The 22,509-nt window shown below is 37.9% G+C and overlaps 1 pseudogene; it reads right to left on the reverse strand.

The window, feature by feature from the left end:
- The window catches only part of LOC100350191 (phosducin-like protein 3 pseudogene), a 37,971-nt pseudogene that overhangs the window by 11,314 nt on the left and 4,148 nt on the right, over positions 1–22,509 (reverse strand).

The following is a 22,509-nucleotide window of genomic DNA, read 5'->3' on the forward strand; positions in this document are numbered from 1 at the left end:
CTCATCTTTATCTGCCTTTGTAACCTGGCCCCCATAGAGAATTCACTTTTTGAAATAATGTCCTCTAGGTGAGATCTGAGTGTTTTACCCTCCACTACATCTTTTAAAAGCCAATTTTCCCTAAGCAAATAAAAACTACTTTTGAAAAGTAGTAGTAAAAATAGTTGAGATCTCAAGTAAGCATCCTTCCCACTTTGAATAAGTTAAAGTTTTGATTAACATATTAAAAATAAATATATTCAGAGCTAATTTGTAATTCTCTGTGACATCTGTCCCCAGTCCTTTTCCTTACTCTTTTTTGCAGGTGGTAAACACTCACCTGAAGTTGATGTCTTTCCTTTTAGATGTTGGTAATTTAACCAAATAGAGATGCTTTATGAATAACAAGTGGGTTTTTAGGGCATTTTACATTTTGCTATATGATGTTCTACTCTACATATAAATATACAACTTGTACATTTAATTTACAGTGTTCCGTTGTAAGACGCTCCTACATGTCAAACCCTTTCTCACACTGAGGAGTCTATTGTACGAGATGCTTTAAATACATCTTTGTTTTTCATTATGAAGCTGTAAGGAAGCATCTCTTCTTTGTGAACTGTCTGTGTGAAAAGGATTGACTAGTGCCAATCGATAGATATGGAATTGTTGCATCATAATATGTAAGACATTTTATGTTGCCACTTTGGTCCAAATTTTCCCTTAGGCCAGCAGTCATACATCTCTCCCATTCTGCCCTGTGTTACCATCAATACCACCATTGGAATGACTGCGGGGCCCCATTCCACAATTCTGATGCACGTGCAAATTAGGTATGTAAAGGAGTGAGCAGGCTTAATGAAACTCTGTTTAAGGATTGTATACCTGAGCAGGCAGCACTTCCTTTCTACATTGTTTTTTAAAGGCCCCAGAGGGATTCAGCTCTGGTTTTGATATAGGCAGGTAGCTTGTGAGTGACAAGAAAATGAGGTCTGCCAGCCACACCTGCAGCCACAGCCCTGCTCTGCCAAAACTCAAACTCCTTCTGTGCAAACCTTAGCTGCCAGAGTTCTGCTCTTAAGAGCAGGCACTGGCTGGAAACATGGAACACGCTGCCAGCTCAGCACACCCACTCACCATCATGCATCTGAACTTCATTGCCCGTCAAGCACAGTCAGCACACTCACTCCCATCATACCCAGACACCATGACACTTCCAAAAAAGAGCGTGGCAGTTGGCATATTCAAGCTCTGGCAGGAACTCCACTCCATTTGAATATTCAATTAATTGTTTCCCCAGGCACCACAATTTACCTCATAGACAACCTCCAGCTTTATGAATTGAATTCATTCTAGCCTGTGTTTGCCCACACTCCAGTCTGAGTGTGTGCTTTCTGTTGCCCTTTTCTTTAAATAAATTTTGCTTTCCTGCTGTCCTATATCTATATTGCTTACGTAATACAACTGCAATTTTACTGAAAGTACTGGAAGACTAAGTCATTTTTATGTAAATACAAACCTGTATTAATTGAATTTAATAAAGACATACACTTTCATGTAAATGATAATTTCAAATAATTTTGTTTGGGCACTATCCATTGCATGCTACTGTATAAATAATTCTACCCAAACAGAAATGTCGTGTAGATGGTTAACAACAATGTAGTAATGATTGATTTTTGAAATGCAGCTCTATTTTCTTGATTAATGTCTTAAATATTAAATTACTTGGGTTTTGATTAATTTAAAGTGTAAAGACATATCTAAACTCCTAATTAAATCCAATCAAGCCTGATTTAGAGAGATTGGGAAAGTAAACATAATTAAAATCGGTGGTTCACTAGGAATATCAATTCTAAAAGGTTTGGCACAATTAGGTTGCATTTTAATATGATTAGTCAATTAGTCTACTATACTTCTATTGCATAATTAGAAAAATTACCTTTGCTAAAAATTTTACATTTTTTAATTTAAAGTAATTTTACAGATTCTACTCTTAATTTTACCTTCTGACCATTTCTGCTCATAGAACCTTAAACAAAGTACAATCATGAAAGATTTTCAGGTCAGCGCCATGGCTCAATAGGTTAATCTTCCACCTGTGGTGCCGGCACACTGGGTTCTAGTCCCGGTCAGGGTGCCGGATTCTGTCCCAGTTGCCCCTCTTCCAGGCCAACTCTCTGCTATGGCCCGGGAGTGCAGTGGAGGATGGCCCAAGTGCTTGGGCCCTGCACCCATGGGAGACCAGGAGAAGCACCTGGCTCCTGCCTTCGGATCAGCGCAGTGTACCGGCCACAGAGCGCCGGACGCAGTGGCCATTGGAGGGTGAACCAACAGCAAAGGAAGACCTTTCTCTCTGTCTCTCTCTCTCAGTGTCCACTCTGCCTGTCAAAAAAAAAAAAAAGATTTTCAATACATTTCTATAAAACATACAATGAAAACATTCTTTGATAAAGCTTACAATAATAATAATACATCTTACTTGAATTTGTTCATTTTATCAATCTGAAGTTTACTAAAGATTTATTTTATTTTGTATATTATTTTATTCAGTTAATTTTTTTAAAACTTTTATTTAGTAAAATAATTTCCAAAGTACAGTTTATGGCTTACAATGGCTTCCCCCCCATAACTTCCCTCCCACCCGCACCCCTCCCATCTCCCGCTCCCTCTCCCATTCCATTCACATCAAGATTCATTTTCAATTATCTTTTTATACAGAAGATCAGTTTAGCATATATTAAGTAAAAATTTCAGCAGTTTGCAGCCACACAGAACATAAAGTGTAAAATACTGTTTCAGTACTAGTTATAGCATTAATTCACATTGGACAGCACATTAAGGACAGAGATCCCACATGAAGAGTAAGTGCACAGTGATTCCTGTTGTTGACTTAACAATTTGACACTCTTGTTTATGGCATCAGTAATCACCCTAGGCTCTAGTCATGAGTTGCCAAGGCTATGGAAGCCTTAAGGGTTCGCAGACTTTGATCTTATTCAGACAAGGTCATAGTCAAAGTGGAAATTCTCTCCTCCCTTCAGAGAAAGGTGCTTCCTTCTTTGATGACCTGTTCTTTCCACTGGGATCTCACTTCCAGAGATCTTTCATTTAGGGTTTTGTTTTTTTTTTTTTTTTCTCAGAGTGTCTTGGCTTTCCATGCCTAAAATGCTCTCATGGGCTCTAAAGCCAGATCCAAATGCCTTAAGGGCTGATTCTGAGGCCAGAGTGCTATTTAGGACATCCGCCATTCTATGAGTGTGCTGTGTATCCCACTTCCCATGTTGGATTGTTCTCTCCCTTTTTGATTCTATCAGTTAGTATTAGCAGACACTAGTCTTGTTTATGTGATCCCTTTGACTCTTAGACCTATCAGTGTGATCAATTGTGAACTGAAATTGATCACTTGGACTAGTGAGGTGGCATTGGTGCATGCCACCTTGATGGGATTGTATTGGAATCCCCTGGCACATTTCTAAAATTATTAATTTCATAAAAACAGATAATACATTGTAGAGACTAACAGTAAAATCTGATCTATGTCTGGTTGGGGTTATTTCCTTCCTTCTAAAACATCGCACAAATCAGAGTAATGTTCTAGAAACTGATGCAGATATGTGTTTATTATCAAAAATTATCTAAGCAAGAGGCAATGTTCTTCCAGTCTTACAACAGAAGAATATTTTATGAGATTTATTACTTCTAGATATATAGTAGTATTTTATTTTATTTAAGCAAATTCCTACATTTAGAAAAATAAATACTGTTATTGTACATACACTAACTTCTTGCATATGTGTAGAAAATTAAAATCTTATATAGTAGAATCAAACTCTTAATCCCAATTATAAGTATTTAGGATTCTGAATAAATGTAATGCCATCTACAGTAGATAATTTTACATACTATCTGTAGAATACTTCTGTTATGCTAATGGATATTGCATTGACAGCCTTGAGAATCTGTACAGCAAAGAGGTCAGTAGCTTAGTGGATTCACTGCATTCCATCACAAGGTGGAGTGCCATATATGGAACCACACATGAGCAGGGCCACAGGCCTACAGCTAGTTACATGATAGCAGAGTGGTGCCTCTTTTGAAATGAACTTGGCTAATTATCTCCCCAAACAAAACTTGGTTGATAAAAATTGTTAAAATAGTAAGGAAAAAATTTTAAAAAACATAGTCTGTGGGGACGATCTGAAGGGCAAATTAAAAAAAAAAGATACTCATTTCAATAAAATCTGTTAAATCTCAGTAGGAACAGGAAAACCTGTTACATTTCACTCATTGGGATTCAATTTTACTTCCTTTCCCCAGCTGTGACTTAGGAAAGCTATAGGGTGTGAGCAATTAGGAAGACAGGGCTCCTACTCATACAGGTTTAGGAATTATCCTAAACATGGGACCAAGGTTTCACAAATGATTTAAGTAGGCAGTCTGTGGCAGTCTGTGGTAGGATAAAATCAAGCTGTCAGGGGGTTGCATTCCTTTTATCCAACTCTAGACAAAAATCATTCTCCTTGGTTTTTGTTTACTTTTTTTTTTTTCAGTTTCTAAAGGCTTTCTGATTTCTCAGCACATGACCTCCTTCATATTTTGAAATTCAGCAATGCCAGGGTGATGCCCATTCTCCAGTCTCTCTAGTTCTCTTTTTCATCCTTCTCCTAATACCCTTGTCATTACATGTTGACCATCTGGGAAAACCAGGGTAATCTCCCATTGCAAACTCCATATGCAACTTTAATCTTCCCTTTGCCAGATAGCATCCTGTATTCACCACATGTCCTGAAAATTAGGATGTACATGTCTTTGGGGAAAGATGTTACTTTAACTACCTCTCAAACATAAACAGAGAAGGAACCTCCAAGTTACCTGTTCCTAGCTTAGCTTGTAACTACAAATATTGTGGGATAGGTTTGGCCTAAATTTCTATTCCAGACTCTTGTTTTTTTTTTTTTTTTTTTTTTTTTTTTTTTTTTTTAAGAATTATTTATTTATTTTAAAATCAGAGTTACACAGAGGGAGGAGAGGCAAAGACAGACAGAGAGAGAGGTCTTCCATCTGATGATTCACTCCCCAATTGGCCACAATGGCCAATCTGAAGCCAGGAGCCAGATGCTTCTTCTGGGTCTCCCACAAGGGTGCAGGGGCCCAAAGACTTGGGCCATCTTCTACTGCTTTCCCAGGCCATAGCAGAGAGCTGGATCAGAAGAGGAGCAGCCGGGACTAGAACCGGTGCCCATATGGGATGCTGGCACTTCAGGCCAGGCATTAACCATTAACTGCAGTGCTACAGCGTAGGCCCCTACTCTTGTTTTTTTTTTTTTTTTTTACATAGAGCAGAATTCTAAGCACATGCATAACATGCCATGCAACATGACAACATTTATTTACAAAGTGAGGAAAATACATGCTCACTTGTGGGCTTTATTGAGGGAGGCTGGGTGAGGAAAGGTAAAAGGGACTTTTATACCCTGCTCACTCTGTGTTCACAAGGATAGAGAAAGCATTTTCTTTTTACCCAGCTTCTTATGAGCTTAGAAAACGTAAGTATTTACATGACACTGCCCCCAGGTCCCAGGTAAGGAAAAGTACTTCCCGGGAAAAGGGTCATGTTATTGACAGGTGGGTGGATATGATTACATAGATTGGGGGAGGTGTTGCTTCCAGCTCATGAATGTAATCTATTTCCTGATTTGTCCCATATTATTCTACCCTCAGAGATTTCTGACCTTTAATCTAAAGGGGATGCTGAGCGGTGCAGATTCATCTTATCTTCTGTGTCTACTTCCTGCTGATCATGGGTGTAGGCCCTGCCTATCTTGGGTCTAGAGATCTCTTCCTACCTCACCTAATGAATCTATTTCATAAGCTGGAGAATTTTTAGTCATCACCAATGGCTGTGTCCCCCACATGGTCTTCATTACTTTTAGAAGTTGTTGAATTCTGAAACACACAAGTTTATCAATCAGTATGAGCAAAACTGGAAGAGAACAAACTGCAAGTTGAGTACAATTTCAGATGGGAAGAAAACATTTTATTGTTTGCCGGATAGTGGGTGGTGATAGGCTGTCCTTGTGCAGATTATAAAACCATCGGCGGCCATTGGAGGGTGAACCAACGGCAAAGGAAGACCTTTCTCTCTGTCTCTCTCTCTCACTGTCCACTCTGCCTGTCAAAAAATAAATAAAAAAAAACCAAACAACCATTTAACCTGAGAGTAGAGATTTTTAATGTCTTTGAGTAAACATACTATTGTGAAAGTAGAATAGATCCCATTAATCACTATACATGTTTCTCCTTGTTCTATCTGTAAGCCCTTTCAGTTGTTCATAACCACCTTAGACTGAATATCCACAGATTTAAGTACTTGTTGTAAAATTTGGCCTGAATGTAAAACAGATTGCATAAAGCAATGGTCAGATTTTTAAAATCATCTTCATGTGGCATACCAGGATCTTCTAGTGTTATAATAGAAGAATTCAATAAGTAGTTTCCCTGCCAATAACAGCTCACAGACAGAAACAAAAGAAGAACTAGGTACTACTTGCCTGCCCTACAGTGTAGCAGTCTTGATGTAACAAAAGCAAAAAATTTAGTGACCATTTTGGCTTTTGAAGAGTTATTTGAGATCTTTGATTTGTTCACAGAAGTAGGCAAACTTAACTTTTGAGTGTACCTGCAAAGACTCAAGAGGTAGAAGTTGAATGCTTAACAAATGTACCCAGCTTGGGATGCCCTGCAATTTTCCTGAGGTAGGTGTGCTTAGCAACACCTGGTAGGGTTCCTTCCATTTAGGCTATAACTGGTCTTAAGGGAATCCTTCCGTCCAAGTTTTTAATAAAACTACATCTCCTAGGGAAATAATCTGCACATGAGTTTTCAGGTCTGGCACTGGGAGAACTTTATTACCATACTCCGTCAGAGAATTTGTACCTGGCCTAAATTAATGATATACTTTACCTGACCTTGAGTCTCTGAATCAAAGAGGATGTCAGAGGTGGGCAAGGGCCTTCAGTATAGCATCTCATATGTACTAAGTTCTGAGCACAGCCTTAGGTGCTATTCCCATCCTGTGGAGGGCAATAGGCAATAGTTTGTCATATTTCTGAGGTCCCTTGGCAAACTTAGCTAGACATTTCTTAAGACTGTGATTAGCCTTTTTTACTTCCCCTGATGATCAAGGTCTCTGAGAGGCATGGAGATGGTAAGAAACTCCTAGGGCAGCAGCTGTCTGTTCAGTTATTTTAGAAACAAGTGAAGGTTCATTGTCACTCTGGAGTGACTGTGGAATTCCAAAGCATGGTACTATGTCTCTTTGGATTCCTCTTGTGCCTTTTCTGTTCAAGTTGGAAAAGCTTCTATCCATCCTGTGGAAGTATCAATAAAAACTATATGATATTTGTAATTGTTTGCTGGAGCCATATTAGTAAAGTCAATCTGACAATCTTCACCTAGGTATGTTTCTCTCCATTGTACAGGAGTCAGCAAAGAAGTGGCCTTACATGGACACTAGGGTTATGTTATAAACAAACGGGACAAGAATGAATTACTTCTCTTGATTCTGCATGTAATTCTTTCCCTCCAAACACTCAAGACTATTTGCACTAAAGTACCTCTTTGCAGATGGGTAGAGTCATGTATTTCCTTCATTTTTTTTCTATTGAGAGGTCATTGGGAGCGTAACTTTGTGATCTAAAGTCCACCATCCACTAGCATGGTTAGTCTAACCTCATTGTTGAGCCCATCCAATCTGAGCCTCAGGACACTGAGGCTCTTCAGTCGTTATTACAGGCTGAGGTGTCAGAGCCATTTCCAGAGCTCTCTGTGCGGCAACTCTTTTTGCTGCCTTATTTGCTAGGGCACTTTCCTTGCTCACATGGCTGTCTCCCTTAGAGTGAATGACAGCCACTTCTGAAGGTTTCAGTACTGCCTGAAGTAGAGCTAAGAGCTCCATTTCATGTTAACGGGGGAATTGTGTGCAGTCAATAAGCTCCTCTCTCTCCAATTTGCTACAAGTGCATCTAACACATGGAAAGTATATTTGAAATATATATATATATATAAACTTGATAACATTTTCTTAATTGTAAAACTAATTAATGCAATAAGTTCAGCCTCTTGAGCTGAAGTTTTACTTGGCAATGCCTGAGCATTATTACCTGGGTAAGATCTACTATGGCATTGCCTGCCTTTCTAATTCCTTCCTTCATGTAACTACTGCCATCAGTGAGCCATTCAACACATGGATTCTTTAGAGACTCGTCTTGCTGGTCAGATCTACTAGAATATATTTGTTCTATAGTTTCTACAAAAGAGTTAGCTCTTCAGTTCCCTCAGATGGCAACAGAGTCATTGGGTTGAGGACTTGGCACACTTTAAAAGTTATCTCAAGTGAGTCTAATAATAGTGTCTGATATTTTTGTGAGACATCCTCCAGTTAGCCATTAATGTCCTTTAATTTCCAAGACCCCTTGCCCCTATTGTGGAGTTTGAACTTCAAGTGGTTGGCCTAAAGTCAGTTTAGTGGCTTCTTCCACCAATAGTGCTGTGGTAGCAATAGCCCTTAAGAATACAGGCTACCCTGTAGCCACTGAATCTAGCTGTTTAGAGAAATAGGCCACTGGTCATGGAGATGGAACCAATTTCTGAGTCAATGCTCCTAGAGCAATCCCATGTTTTTCTGCTATAAACAAGGTAAATTGCTTATTCACATAAGGGATTCCTAATGCTGACACTTCCATTAATATCTCTTTAATTCTTTGGAACAGTTTTTATAGCTCCTCGGCCCAGCAAACTGGGTCTATATTAGGACCTTTTAAAGCTTCATATAGGGGCCAGCACTGTGGAGTAGTGAGTGAGGCTGCTGCCTGCAGTGACAGCATCCCATATGGGTGCCGGTTCTAGTCCCGGCTGCTCCACTTTTGATCCAGCTCTCTGTTGTGTCCTGGGAAGGCAGTGGAAGATGGCCCAAGTCTGTGGACCCCTGCACCCACATGGGAGACCTGGAGGAAGCTCCTGGTTCCTGGCTTCAGATGGGTGAAGCTCCAGCTGTGGCAAATTGGGGAGTGAGCCAGCAGATGGAAGACTCTCTCTGCCTCTCCTTCTCTGTGTAACTCTGATTTTCAAATAAATAAATCTTTTTTTTTAGTGGATTTTGCATTTATAATCTTATTCTTTTTTTTAATTTTTTTTAATTTTTTTTTAAACTTTTATTTAATGCATATAAATTTCCAAAGTACGACTTATGGATTACAATGGCTTCCCCCCCATACCGTCCCTCCCACCCACAACCCTCCCCTTTCCCACTCCCTCTCCCCTTCCATTCACATCAAGATTCATTTTTGATTATCTTAATATACAGAAGATCAGCTTAGTATACATCAAGCATGGATTTCAACAGTTTGCTCCCACACAGAAACATAAAGTGAAAAATAATAGATGATTTTTTTTAAATGATGATGAAATCAGAGCAGACCTATTGTCATGTTTAATCCCAGTGAGAGTCAAGTTGGGAATTGAAAATTTCTTTCTTTTTTTTTTTTTTTTTTTTACAGAGGATCAGTTTAGTATGCATTAAGTAAGGATTTCAACAGTTTGCACCCCCATAGAAACACAAAGTGAAATATATTGTTTGAGTACTCGTTATAGCATTAAATCTCAATGTACAGCACATTAAGGATAGAGATCCTACATGAGGAGTAAGTGCACAGTGACTCCTGTTGTTGATTTTACCAATTGACACTCCTATCTATGGCATCAGTAATCTCCCTATGCTCCAGTCATGAGTTTCCAAGGCTATGGAAGCCCTCTGAGTTCTCCGACTCTTATCTTGTTTAGACAAGCTCATAGTCAAAGTGGAGGTTCTCTCCTCCCTTCAGAGAAAGGTACCTCCTTCTTTGAAGACCTGTTCTTTCCACTGGGATCTCACTCACAGAGATCTTTTGCCAGAGTGTCTTGGCTTTCCATGCCTGAAATACTCTCATGGGCTTTTCAGCCAGCTCCGAATGCCTTTAGGGCTGATTCTGAGGCCAGAGTGCTATTTAGGACATCTGCCATTCTATGAGTCTGCTGAGTATCTCACTTCCCATGTTGGATCACTCTCCCCTTTATTTACTCCTCCGGTTAGCGTTAGCAGGTACTAGACTTGTCTATGTGCTCCCTTTGACTCCCAGTCCCTCCACCATGACCAACTGTGAACTGAAACTGATCACCTGGAACAGTGAGATGGCATTGGTACATGCCACCTCGATGGGATTGAATTGGAATCCCCTGGTATGCTTCCAACTCCACCACTTGGGGCAAGTCAGCCTGAGCATGTCCCAAATTATACATCTCTTCCCTCTCCCATTCCCACCACCATGTTCAGCAGGGATCACATTTCAGTTAATTTTCAACACTTAAGAATAACTGTGCATCAATTACAGATCTAAACCAGTCATATTAAGTAGAACAGATAAAAAAACTACTAAGAGGGATAATGTATTAAGTTGTTCATTAACAGTCAGGGCTATGCTGATCAAGCCACCGTTTCCCATAGTGTCCACCTCACTCCAACAGGTTTCCCCTTGGTGTTCAGTCAGTCGTCACCGATCAGGGAGAACATATGGTATTTGTCCCTTTGGGACTGGCTTATTTCACTCAGCATGATGTGTTCCAGATTCCTCCATTTTGTTGCAAATGACTGGATTTCGTTGTTTCTTACTGCGGTATAGTATTCTAAAGAGTACATATCCCATAATTTCTTTATCCAGTCTATCGTTAATGGGCATTTAGGTTGGTTCCAGGTCTTAGCTATTGTGAATTGAGCTGCAATAAACATTAGGGTGCAGACCTCTTTTTTGTTTGCCAATTTAAATTCCTTTGGGTAAATTCCAAGGAGTGGGATGGCTGGGTCGAACGGTAGGGTTATCTTCAGGTTTCTGAGGAATCTCCAGACTGACTTCCATAGTAGCTTGACCAGTTTGCATTCCCACCAACAGTGGGTCAAATAAATAAATCTTTAAAAAAAAGCTTCATACAAAGGTTTGACTATTAACCCAAATCCTGGAATTCATATTTTATACATTCCTGCCATTCCCAAATAATTCCTTAGCTGCTTTTTCATCTGTGGTGGCCCTATACATGGAATAGCTTCCTTTCTCTTGACTGAAAGAGCACGCTTTCCTGGGATCAGAATATATCCCAAGTAACCTACCTCTTATTTGGAAACCTGAGCTTTCATTGGGAGAAATTCTTCATCCTTGTTTTGCTAGATTCTGGATTTAATGGGATGCAGAAAAAAATATCCTTTAGGTAAAGGTTTAACACAATTAAATGCATTGAAGCAACTGTCTCATTAATAGCCCTGAGGTTTCAAACAATTTTGTACTCTTCTTTGACTTTAAAACAGGCAAGATAGGAGTATTACTGAAGACTTACACAGAGCCAAGAGCTTGAGAAACTTAATTCAATTTAAGGAAGCAAGTAAGGATGATAAAAATCTCTTCCAAGCAATGGGATTGGACACTCAGACAGAACTAAAAATCGGTGAGATAAGAATATCCTCTACTTATAAAACCAAAACAAAGTAAATCTTTGAGAATAAGGTTGACCTTATTGACTCTAATAATAAAACTCTTTGAGGATAGAATTCTTGCTTGGGATGTTAGTACACAGTGTCTCCTGCTGTTAATTTAACAATTAACCCGCTTAACCCTTTTATGTATGACGTCAGTGATCACCCAAGGTTTTTGATATGAGATACATAGACTGTAGAAGCCTCAGGAATACACCAATCCTTTCAGTATTTAGACAAGGCTATGAGCAAAGTGGAAATCCTCAGAGAAGAGTACATGCTTCTTTCATGACCATTTCTTTCCATTGAGACCTGAACCACAGAGGTCCTCCATGGAGGGACACACTTTGGAACAGTGTCCTGACTATCCATGCCTGAAATACTCTCATGAGCTTTTCAACCAGACGAGAATGCTTTTGGGGCTGATTCTGAGGCCACTGAGTGTTGCAAGGTGTCTGACGCGTAACAAATCTTCCCAGGCAGACGAATCAATTGATTCACAGGCTTTTATTGGGATTGTGCTCCCTGGTGAGGTTCCTCAGTCCCAACAGAGCGGGTGCCAGGGAAGTCGAGCATCAGAGATTGGGAGAGCTCCTTTTATAGATTTAGGGCATGGCATGGGGGTTAAAGTTTGAGGTGGGTCTGATCCTCATTGGTTGACCTTTAGGCACCCGTGAGGACCTTGACAAGGACTTTCCATTCCTGGAAGTGTAGGCCTTCCCTCCTGCAGATCCCAAAGCTACCAAGTGTTATTTCCAAAAATTGCCATTCCATGAGTCTGCCGTATGGACCACTTCTCATGTTGGAGGATTTTCTCCTCTTTAATCCTATCTATATTATTACTAAAATGCTATTTTTACCATCCATTTAATGGGGTTTGAGATCTCATGGCAAGTTTTCAAACTACAGATGTGATTTCAGAGAAATCTATGCAGAACTATACAGCTGAACATTCTCTTTGTAGGACCTGAGAATACAAAAATAGACCTGACTCTCCACAAGCATAATTATCCTTAAGCTTGTAATTCAGATAAATTACATTAGCTATAATTTTAACATCTTACTCAGCCCATTGAGGGGGCTCCCTATTATTAATAACAAATGTAAAGCTAAAGTAACAAAGTAAAATAAAAAGGAAACACTGCCTGTTCTGGGAATGCCATCCCAGAAGACCACAGAAAACACTACCACATCTGATATTCACTCTCAGGAGGCCTCAGGGAATACTGGCACAAAGCCAAACTAACAAACTAAAATAAAATGTATTATATTGCAAACCAGGCATGTAACATGTGACTGGCTATTTGTGTGTGTGTGCACGTGGCCTCTTGTGGGTGCGATTTGATTCCTGTTTTCTCAGCATGGCAAAGCTCCCCATGGGGTCTGCCATCTTGGCAACCAGGTAATTTTACTGGAAGTTGCCATATTGGGATAGAAGTCCCGCCCTCTGCTTCAGGCAGTGGACCCTCTGCCAGGACTCCCACTTTTCTGAGGCTGTCCGCGTTTACTTGGCAACACAACCTGTTCTCTCTAGTTTGTGCTATGTGAAACCAGAAAATGAAAAGTTGCTGTAGCATGCCTAATTTTAAAACCAAAAACATGAGGCAAAGCAAGGGTCAGAATAGTAAAAGCAATCCATATGACAAAATGCTTAAATTTTAACTTCCACAAATACATAAATTATCATTAAAACAGTTTACAAGCACCTTGGACACATTTAAATATCAACAGGCACTCACAAATGGGCCCCTCATTTCCCCCACTTTTCCACCCAAATTCCATTAATGCTAACAGTCTGTATTGGCCTCTGTTCCCCAAGAACTATCAAAATTAGAAACATAAAAGGCATTCAGATTCACCTGTTAGCTGACCTTCCCAAGCCACCAGAGTGAGAGAAGAAAGGCTGGAGAACCAGGCAGTTTCAGGATTTAGAAACCACACATTTCTGAGGCATAAATGCTTGAACTTTGCTCATTACACTGCCTTTTCTTAAACGAATTTTTCTCCTGGCTAACTCACCGATATGTTGTGGATAGGTTAGGCTTAAATATCTACTCAATACTGTTGCCTTTTACTTAGAGAAGAATTCCAAGTATAGGCACAAGCACAATGTGCAACAGGACAACATTTATTTACAAAGCTCACCTGTGAGCTTTATTTAGGGAGATTAGTCCAGGAAAGGTTAAGAGGGACTTTCGCACCCTGCTCACTCTGGGGCCACAGGAGAGAGAACATTTTCTCTTTACCCAGCTACTTATGAGCTTAGAAAATATAAGTTTTTACATGGTACCACCCCCAGGTCCCAGGTAAGGGGAAGTACTTCCTAGGGTCATGTGATTGATAGGTGGGTATGAAATCGGAGAGGACCGCTACTTCAGGTAGATATGATTACACAGAGTGGGGGGTGTGGCTTCCAGCTCATGAATTTAGTCTATCTCCCTGACTTGTCTCACATCACAAACAAGTAAATTCTCTGGATTGTAAGAGCCTCCTCTAAATCATACACACATATTCAGTGCTAAAGAAAAAAAAAATCCAATTGGCTTAGGGACTTAAGCTGTCAGCTTTAACAAATAAATTATTTTTCATAAGACAGGAGTGATAGCTGGTAGCTAGGTAGTTCAACTAAAAGATTAAACAATGAAAAATATGAACAGGAACATCTAAAGCATCACACTGAAAAAGAAGAAAAATTCACAGAATTACCTCAGCCAAGTAACTAGCCAAAGAGGAATTTTTAAAAACCCCAGTGAATCCCTGGTGGGATCAGAATGAGCAGTAGCTAATATTTAATATTCAGTTTCTACCAAAAATTAAGACAGACAGAAATAAGAACATGTGACTGATACATAGGAGACAAAAAAAAATGTGCTAGAAAGTACCTTAAAGTGACCTATATGGTAGACTTAAGAGACAAAGAAATTCAAAGGAGCTATGGAAAACATGTACAAGAATTAAAGAAAATTATGCTTGAAGAATTACAATAATGTATGGATTGGTGTTTGGTGTAGTGGTTAAGATGCCATTTGGGATGCCTGTATCACACAGCAGGGTTCTTGAGTTCAAGTTACAGATCCGCTCTCCATTCCAGCTTCTTGCTGATGTGTATTGTGGGAGGCAAAATGAGATGCCGGATGTGGTTGAGTCTATTCCACCATGAACTAGGCTTATATTGTGTTTCTGGATCCTGGCTTTGGCCTGGCCCAGCTATGGCTCTTGAGGACATCTGGGAGTGAACAAGTACATAGAGATTTCTGTTTATCTTCCTATCTCTCCTTTCCTTTCAAGTAAATAAATATAAATAAAATAGTAAAGTAATTAAAATTGGGTGTACTTACAATGTCTTAATTATCAATAGAGATATAAGCAGTTAAAAGGAAGCTATTATAGGCCGGCACCGTGGCTCACTAGGCTAATCCTCCACCTAGCGGCGCTGGCACACTGGGTTCTAGTCCCGGTCAGGGTGCCAGATTCTGTCCTGGTTGCCCCTCTTCCAGGCCAGCTCTCTGCTGTGGCCAGGGAGTGCAGTGGAGGATGGCCCAAGTCCTTGGGCCCTGCACCCCATAGGAGACCAGGATAAATACCTGGCTCCTGCCATCGAATCAGCGTGGTGCGCCGGCTGCAGCGCCCTGGCCGCGGCAGCCGTTGGAGGGTGAACCAACGGCAAAGGAAGACCTTTCTCTCTGTCTCTCTCTCTCACTGTCCATTCTGCCTGTCAAAAAAAAAAAAAAAAAAAAAAAAAAAAAAAAAGGAAGCTATTAGAAATACTGGAATTTGTGTGTACAATAATCAAAATACAAATTTTAGCAGATGACCTCAATAATACATTTGAATTTATAGAAGCAAGTCAATGAACTTGAAAATGGATGGTAAAGACTAAACTGTGAAGGTCATAGGGAAAATGTAACTGAAAAATTAACAAACAAAATATAGAATGACAAAAATATCCAATGATATAAAAAGTAGGAAATTCTTCAACCAAATAAAAGCATCTAAGAAAAACCCACAGGCAATATCACATGTAATAGTAGAGGACTGACCACCAATAACATCAAGAAGACAGTGATGTTCTTTCTTGATATTTACATTCATCTTTGTACTTGCAATACTGTGTAGGACAATTAGGCAAGAACTAGAAACAGAAATTACCTAGATTGGAAACTCAGAAGTAATGTTATCTTTATTTTAGATGATATTATTTTCACATGGAACATGCTGAACAACTCATTAGAAAAATATTAGGATAAATAAATGTACTGAGGATAGAATACACAAAATAAAATTTCAAACATTAATTCTATCTCTATATGAAAACATAAATATTTTAAAAATGGAGTTAAGCAGATGATTTTATTTATAGTAATATCAAAAAGAAAATCAATGAGTATACATTATTAAAAATAAGTAGAAGACTATAATGGTATCTATAAAAACTGTTGAAATATATTTTAAAAGATGTGAGTAAATTGCAATGCATCTTAAGGTTATGGGTTAGAAAAGATTGCTAAAGTTGTGGAGGCAGCAGAAGAGAACCCCAGTACTTGGACCCATGCTACCCACATGGGAGACCCAGATAGAATTCCAGGCTCCTGGCTTCGGCCCTGTCTCCAGCCTAGTTCCCAGCCTTTACCATCACTGCCATTTGAGATTGCTTCGATAGATGGGTCTCTTTCAGTCAGTCTCTCTCTTTATCTCTTCCTCTCTCTAATAATTCTGTAATTATGTCTTTCAAACAAACAAATATTTCTAAATAAGAATATTAAAGCTACAAATATCACCAAATTACCAATATATGGGGGATAGAGACTTTTTATATATATTTTGGTAGGAACAGATAATATAAGATTCACTTGCAGCATAGTGTAAGTGTATTATATAATATTGTAAACAAGCATAATTTTGTATAGCCAAATCTCTAGAACTAATTCATCTTATGTAAATGTGATTATATTCATTGAACAATAAGTTTGCATTTCTCCCTCCCCTTGGCTCCAGGAAACCACCATTCTAATTCCTTCTATTATAACTATTTTAGATACTTCTTATATGTGGAATTATGCAATGTATTTGTCTCATTTCACATACCATAATGTCCTAAAGTTTCACATATGATGTTCCATATGGTAGAATTTCTTCTTCTTTAAAGTGGAATAAAAACTCCATTGCATGCATAGTACAGATTTTATCTCTGCATGGGTCAATATTTAAAGTCTTTACAATAATGAATAATCCTTCTTTGAGCCTGGAAGTGCATATATTTCTTTGAGATTCTGATATCAAGCATTTGAAGTCAATTCCCAGAAGTGATCTTGCTGAATCATAGGGTAGTTTTATACACTTTTGTGGTATCTTCACACTTTTTTTTTCATAATACCTGCACCATTTACATTCTCACTAACAGTGTACAAGTGTTCCAATTTCTGATTTCCTCACATCCTAATAAACACTTGCTATTTTCCCTATTTTTATAATGGCTAAGATAATAGGTATGAAGTGATACCTTATTATACTTTCTGTTTGCAGTTTGTTTGTGTTTAATAATGATAAGCATCTTTTTAAAAAGATTTTTCATTTTTTGTTTGAGAGGTAGAGCTATAGACAGAGAGAGGAAGAGACAGAGAGAAAAATCTTCCAACCATGTGCTGGTTCACTCCCCAGATGGCAGCAGTGGCTGGAGCCTGGCCTATCCAAAGCCAGAAGCCAAGAACTTCCGGATCTCCCATGGGTGTGCAGGGGCCCATGCACTTGGACCATCTTTCCCTCTCCATAGGCAGAGAGCTGGATCTGCGGAGCCGGGACACAATCTGACACCCATTTGGATGCAGGCGCCTCAGGCGGCTTAGCCTACTATGCCACAGAGCAAGCCCCATAAGCATCTCCTAAAATCCTTATTGGCTGAAGTTGAGTATTCTGATGTAAGTTATACAGATGATGCATGAATTCATGTTTGACCCACCAATAAACAACTGCAAACTAAAGCTTGGGATAGTTGCCTTGGTTGAAAACAATCACAAATATGTCACATACAGCTGAAAAAAATTGAGAAGAGACACACAACTCCACCGAATGAGGATAACTGGAAGCTTGCATCTGCTTTGTCTGGGACTTCGATCCATGTGCTTTTGCTGATTTTAATCTAGATTCTTTCACTGTAAAAACTACAACTTCGAGTATATCAGCTTTTCCGAGACCTGGAAATTCTTGTAGTGAATCATTGATCGTGACGCTGGTCTTGTGGACTCCTGATTTATAGCCCCTTCTGATTAATGACAGAACAATGTCAAGACTCTCCTATTGACAAATAAGATTTAAAGGAAAGTATTTTATCATTCTTTGAACTTTGTAGAATGTAGTATCTGATCTAATATTTCCATTAATCTTACATCCAACAATAAAATGCTGAAAATCAAAACATTGTTCTCTAGAAAAGTTAAATTAAAGATTAACTATTTGAATAACAGATTTTCACATAAATATAAATTCTGAGTATATAATATTATGTAGTCAGCATATTTTATAATAAAATTTATAATAAATAAATTTATAATAAATAAATAAATAATAAATAAAATTTATAATAAAATTTAGGATTTATATATCATTATCAATATTGAATTCATAGCATATGCCAGGAGCTGCAGTATGTTTTTCATATCTCTCAGCCATTTTATCTAGTCATTACCATGTATCTTTAAATATTACTCACTTAATTTTTATTTATTTAAAAGGCATTAAATACAAGCAGAGATCTTCCATCCATTGGTCCACTCCTCAAATGCTAGTGGCAGGCAGCCCTAGACCAAGCTGACATTAGGAGATCTGACTCCTCGTAATGTTTCCCAATTGTATTTCAGGGATTCACCACCTCCTGTCTCCCAGTGTGCTCATTAGCAGGAAGCTGGAAGCAGAAATGGAGCTGAAACTGGAACTCAGGTTCTTTTACACAGATAATATCTTAGTTGCTACACTAAACCTTTGACACACCACACATCTTTAAATTAAATAAATGTGCTAGGACACAAACGAACAAAACAAACAAAAAAATAGAGGCTTAGTGTAATTCAAAGCTCTTCAAAGTGATAAAACCAATAAATTGGAAAGTTTGTCCTGTAACTTGATTTTGTTACAAATGAAAATTTGTGCTTATAAACCCTATATTTTTGTGGGGATGTGAATAGTGCATTTATAAGCTAGTATTTCAAAAGGTTTGTGGATAAAATTGAATTAAAATTTTTTGATATACATGCACAATTTTTCAGAATATGCATTTTTTTCTTTCCCTACTAACAGCAGTCTTTAATTTTTTTAATAAGGAAACAATGCTAATTTTAAAATATAGGCCCAATGATTTAATATAATTCCCAGCAATGATTATTTCTGAAATGTGGGAGATTTTAAACATTTATAAAAGGCTAAAAGCCCAAATGATTCACTCTTGCTGCTTCTTTACAAAAAATAAGCAGACAACCTGGCATATGTAGAGTTCAGCAAGTGAGCTCACCTGCAGCCTGTCACCTCAGAGTCCCTGCCCCTCCTCACGGGGACAGAGCACCTCAATGAGGACAGCATCTTATCTTCAATCGGCTTCAGTTGGCTTCTTGGGGTTTTCCTCCAGGTCTTTCTTCATTCCCCCAGACTTAGCCACTTCCCACTCCAGCTCATCTCTCCTTAAGTCTGTGCCCCCAAACAGCAGAGGACCGGTAAACTCAACTTTGTGTGTCCCCTGCAGGGTAAATGAATATTGTAGGTGGATTCCTATCAGGATAACTGGGTACACAGGTTGTTAAAATGGCTTTGATATATTTCATATCAGGAATCTTCCTGGCAGGTCCACAGAAGTGTTGCTTTATCAGAGCACAGAGGGGGAAATCCTTTCTTTGCATAGGTGACAGACTACCCACAAGCCCTTACGAATTTAGATAGTATCTTGGACAAATTCCTTTCCTAAAATCTTCAAAATTTCTCCAGATTTGCTCTTTGGTTGATTTGCTCTCCATTCAGCTAGTCTTTGCTGCCTGAGCATTTTGATATCAAGTTCATCCTCTTCCTTAAATTTAAGTTCATTAGTTTCACTTCTCTCCAAGTCACATGTTCGTACATTTCACTACTGACTGATGGAGCACCTGCTCCGCCTCCTCTTCCACCTCCTTTCCTTTGAGAGCAGGATGTCATTCCAGTCAGTGTCTGACTGGAGTTCTGCATGTTGTCCCTGATGTCTTGAGTATCTTCCCCAGAATACACATTTTCCATGAACTGTTTGAAGATTCCAGGGTATGCCTTGATGTTGCAAAATTTTCTGCCATTAGTAAATCTATCTTTGAATTGCATTTTCCATGAACTTTTTGAAGTACTCTCACAAATAACTCACAAAATCTAGACTTTTATTCAATCAGAGCATTATGTCCCAGAATTCTTTTGGAAATATAGTAGTGCAATATGCATCATAAATAATTTTATATGGAAATTTTCTCATTGACACTTTTACTTATTTGAAAAGAAATAGAATGACAAAAATCTCTTTTTTAAAAATATAATATATGTTTGTATTCCATTCTTGACTATCAGTCAGCTCTCTATTATATACCATTCCATTTATTTAATTTAGAACATACATTTTCTCACATGGAATAAAGTTGAAAAATTTAGATTATCAAAGAAGACATAGCTAATATATATATATATATAATGCATTTGTTGTATTGCTATATTTCACAAAATCTTCTGTTTACTGGTTACCTAATTTATTTCTGATTTTTTGAAATTTGAAATTTGTGGATGGTTATATATTAACCTGGGCAGAGGAAACATCATCCAAGAGGGACCATGAAATCACTGAAGAATTTTAAAAATAATGAAAGAAAAGACATTTGACCAGGAAATAAAAATGGATGCTTTAATATTTAATGAGCCATTAGTATATATATACATACACACACACACACACACACAAACACATAGATCGCTATAGCCTATTGATCTTTGTGGTACCAATTAGGGGATTCTTGTAAAGCTTTTTGCTTGTAAACATTACATATACCATCATCAATTTGAACTCATTAATTCATTCCCATAGATGTAGTCTAGCTTGTTCCAAAATATGTTGTTTCCTAAAACTAGAAAAGGTAAAATGTGTAAGTCTGCTGTTGTTGCCTGCAGTAGTAGCATTCCTCATTCAGATCAGAAAACCGTTGAGAAATCAAACCTCAGGAATGTCTTCCAGATAACACCAGGGTCAATTTGTCAGCACAAATGTTGACTGAAGCTTCCTTAAAGATGTTCTTTCCCAAATCCATGTTGGACAATGTGGAATTCCCAAAGTATTCTGCAGTCGATTGAATATTAGGCAGTGATAAATACATCCCTATCTCACTGCAATCATAAAGCTCTTGAAAAATTAAAATGTCTTTCCCTCAAGAAATAGATGTCGTGGCTATTCCAAATCTTGTTTGACAACAAATATAAATTTATGGAGGAAGACAACCCAAGAGACTGTGATTGTTTCTGATGCTTCTTGTTTTCTGTGCCAGGCAAGTACTGATCAAAACATTTCCAGGCAACTGATAACATCTTTATTGTCACTCTGCATCAACAGTAGAAAACTAACAAATACCACAGAGGAAGAGAGAGAGAGAGAGAAAACAGCATCGAATTCACTTTGAGGCCAGATTCCCCAAGCTAATGATCAGATATGCTCTGAATTTTATATTGTCTAGTTATATAATTAAAACAGAACTGTCTCAATTTACAAACTCTAGACAGAATGATAACTCCTTTTGTGAGACTAATTATAACTGCTATTTAAGGATTTCTCAAATATATATCTCCAGATAATTACTTTAAGACACTGCCAAATTCAGCATGTAACTGAAATTCGACCTTCTTAAATGGTGTAAGGAGGGCTTTATGGTTGTCTTCTTACTTTTGTATTCATAGGATGAAATCAAGGTCCTTAAAATTATGTTCTTCAGAGAAATAGCGGTTTGCTGAATAAGAGTCTTCTTATGGATAAAATATGTTTTTTTCTGCTCTCATTTAACAATACTCGCCTGAAGAATTACATGACAAAATTGAACCAAGCACATTGTAGAATGTGACAAAAATATTCTTGCATTTTAACCAATCTGTCTGTGTAATTCTTTGAATCCTTTTCATTTTTCCATTATTTCAGATAAGTGCCATTGTAACTATGTTCTCTGAAAAGGTAATGAACACCTGTGTCTGATCTGAATTATAAAAAGCCTTTTATTTTCCTCATGAAAAATATGAAGGATGCAGTGGAATCCTGTTACCATAATCAGCTTAAGCAGTTGAAATAATTCATTTTTTTCAGATGATCACTACATACCAAAATTCTTCCACGTGCTTTTTACTAATTCATACATTTCTAAAAAAGAAAATTACCATCTTGCAAGGATAATATTTTGTATTTCTGAATCTGCACTCACTAAACAAATTATTATTTTAATATGAATTAGGAATCTCAATACCTGTGCCAACAAAGTAATTCTCAGAATTTTTAACATTATTGTGTTTTTGAAATATTCAATAATTTTTATACTTTTAGATTGCAAGTGGCTACAAGGTGATCATTTAGTTGTCCAAAGAAGCAATTTTTGAAATCAAAGTAGTCAACACTTGAAGTCAAGTAATCAAGAGCAATATACAACTTTTAAAATTATTGCTATTATTGGCAATGACAGCATCCATTTCAGTATATAGGAACATATGCAATCTTAATTTTGTGCAACGAATTGAAAGCAAAAGTAATCTTTCTAAAATAATTGTTTCAAATCAATCAATGCAATCTGCCTTCAATTTAACTAGCCACACCTTCAGAAAGAACTAAAAGGACAATGGAGAGAAGGCCAGCATAACTTCATAAAATTTGTCTATTTAGGGAGTAGGGTGGATGTTTTTTCCTCTATAACCAAACCATTAACCAGAAAGGAAAGACAATAAATATTTATGCC

This window comes from Oryctolagus cuniculus, chromosome 12 (genome assembly GCF_964237555.1).
Source record: "Oryctolagus cuniculus chromosome 12, mOryCun1.1, whole genome shotgun sequence".
Classification (NCBI taxonomy): Eukaryota; Metazoa; Chordata; class Mammalia; order Lagomorpha; family Leporidae; genus Oryctolagus; species Oryctolagus cuniculus.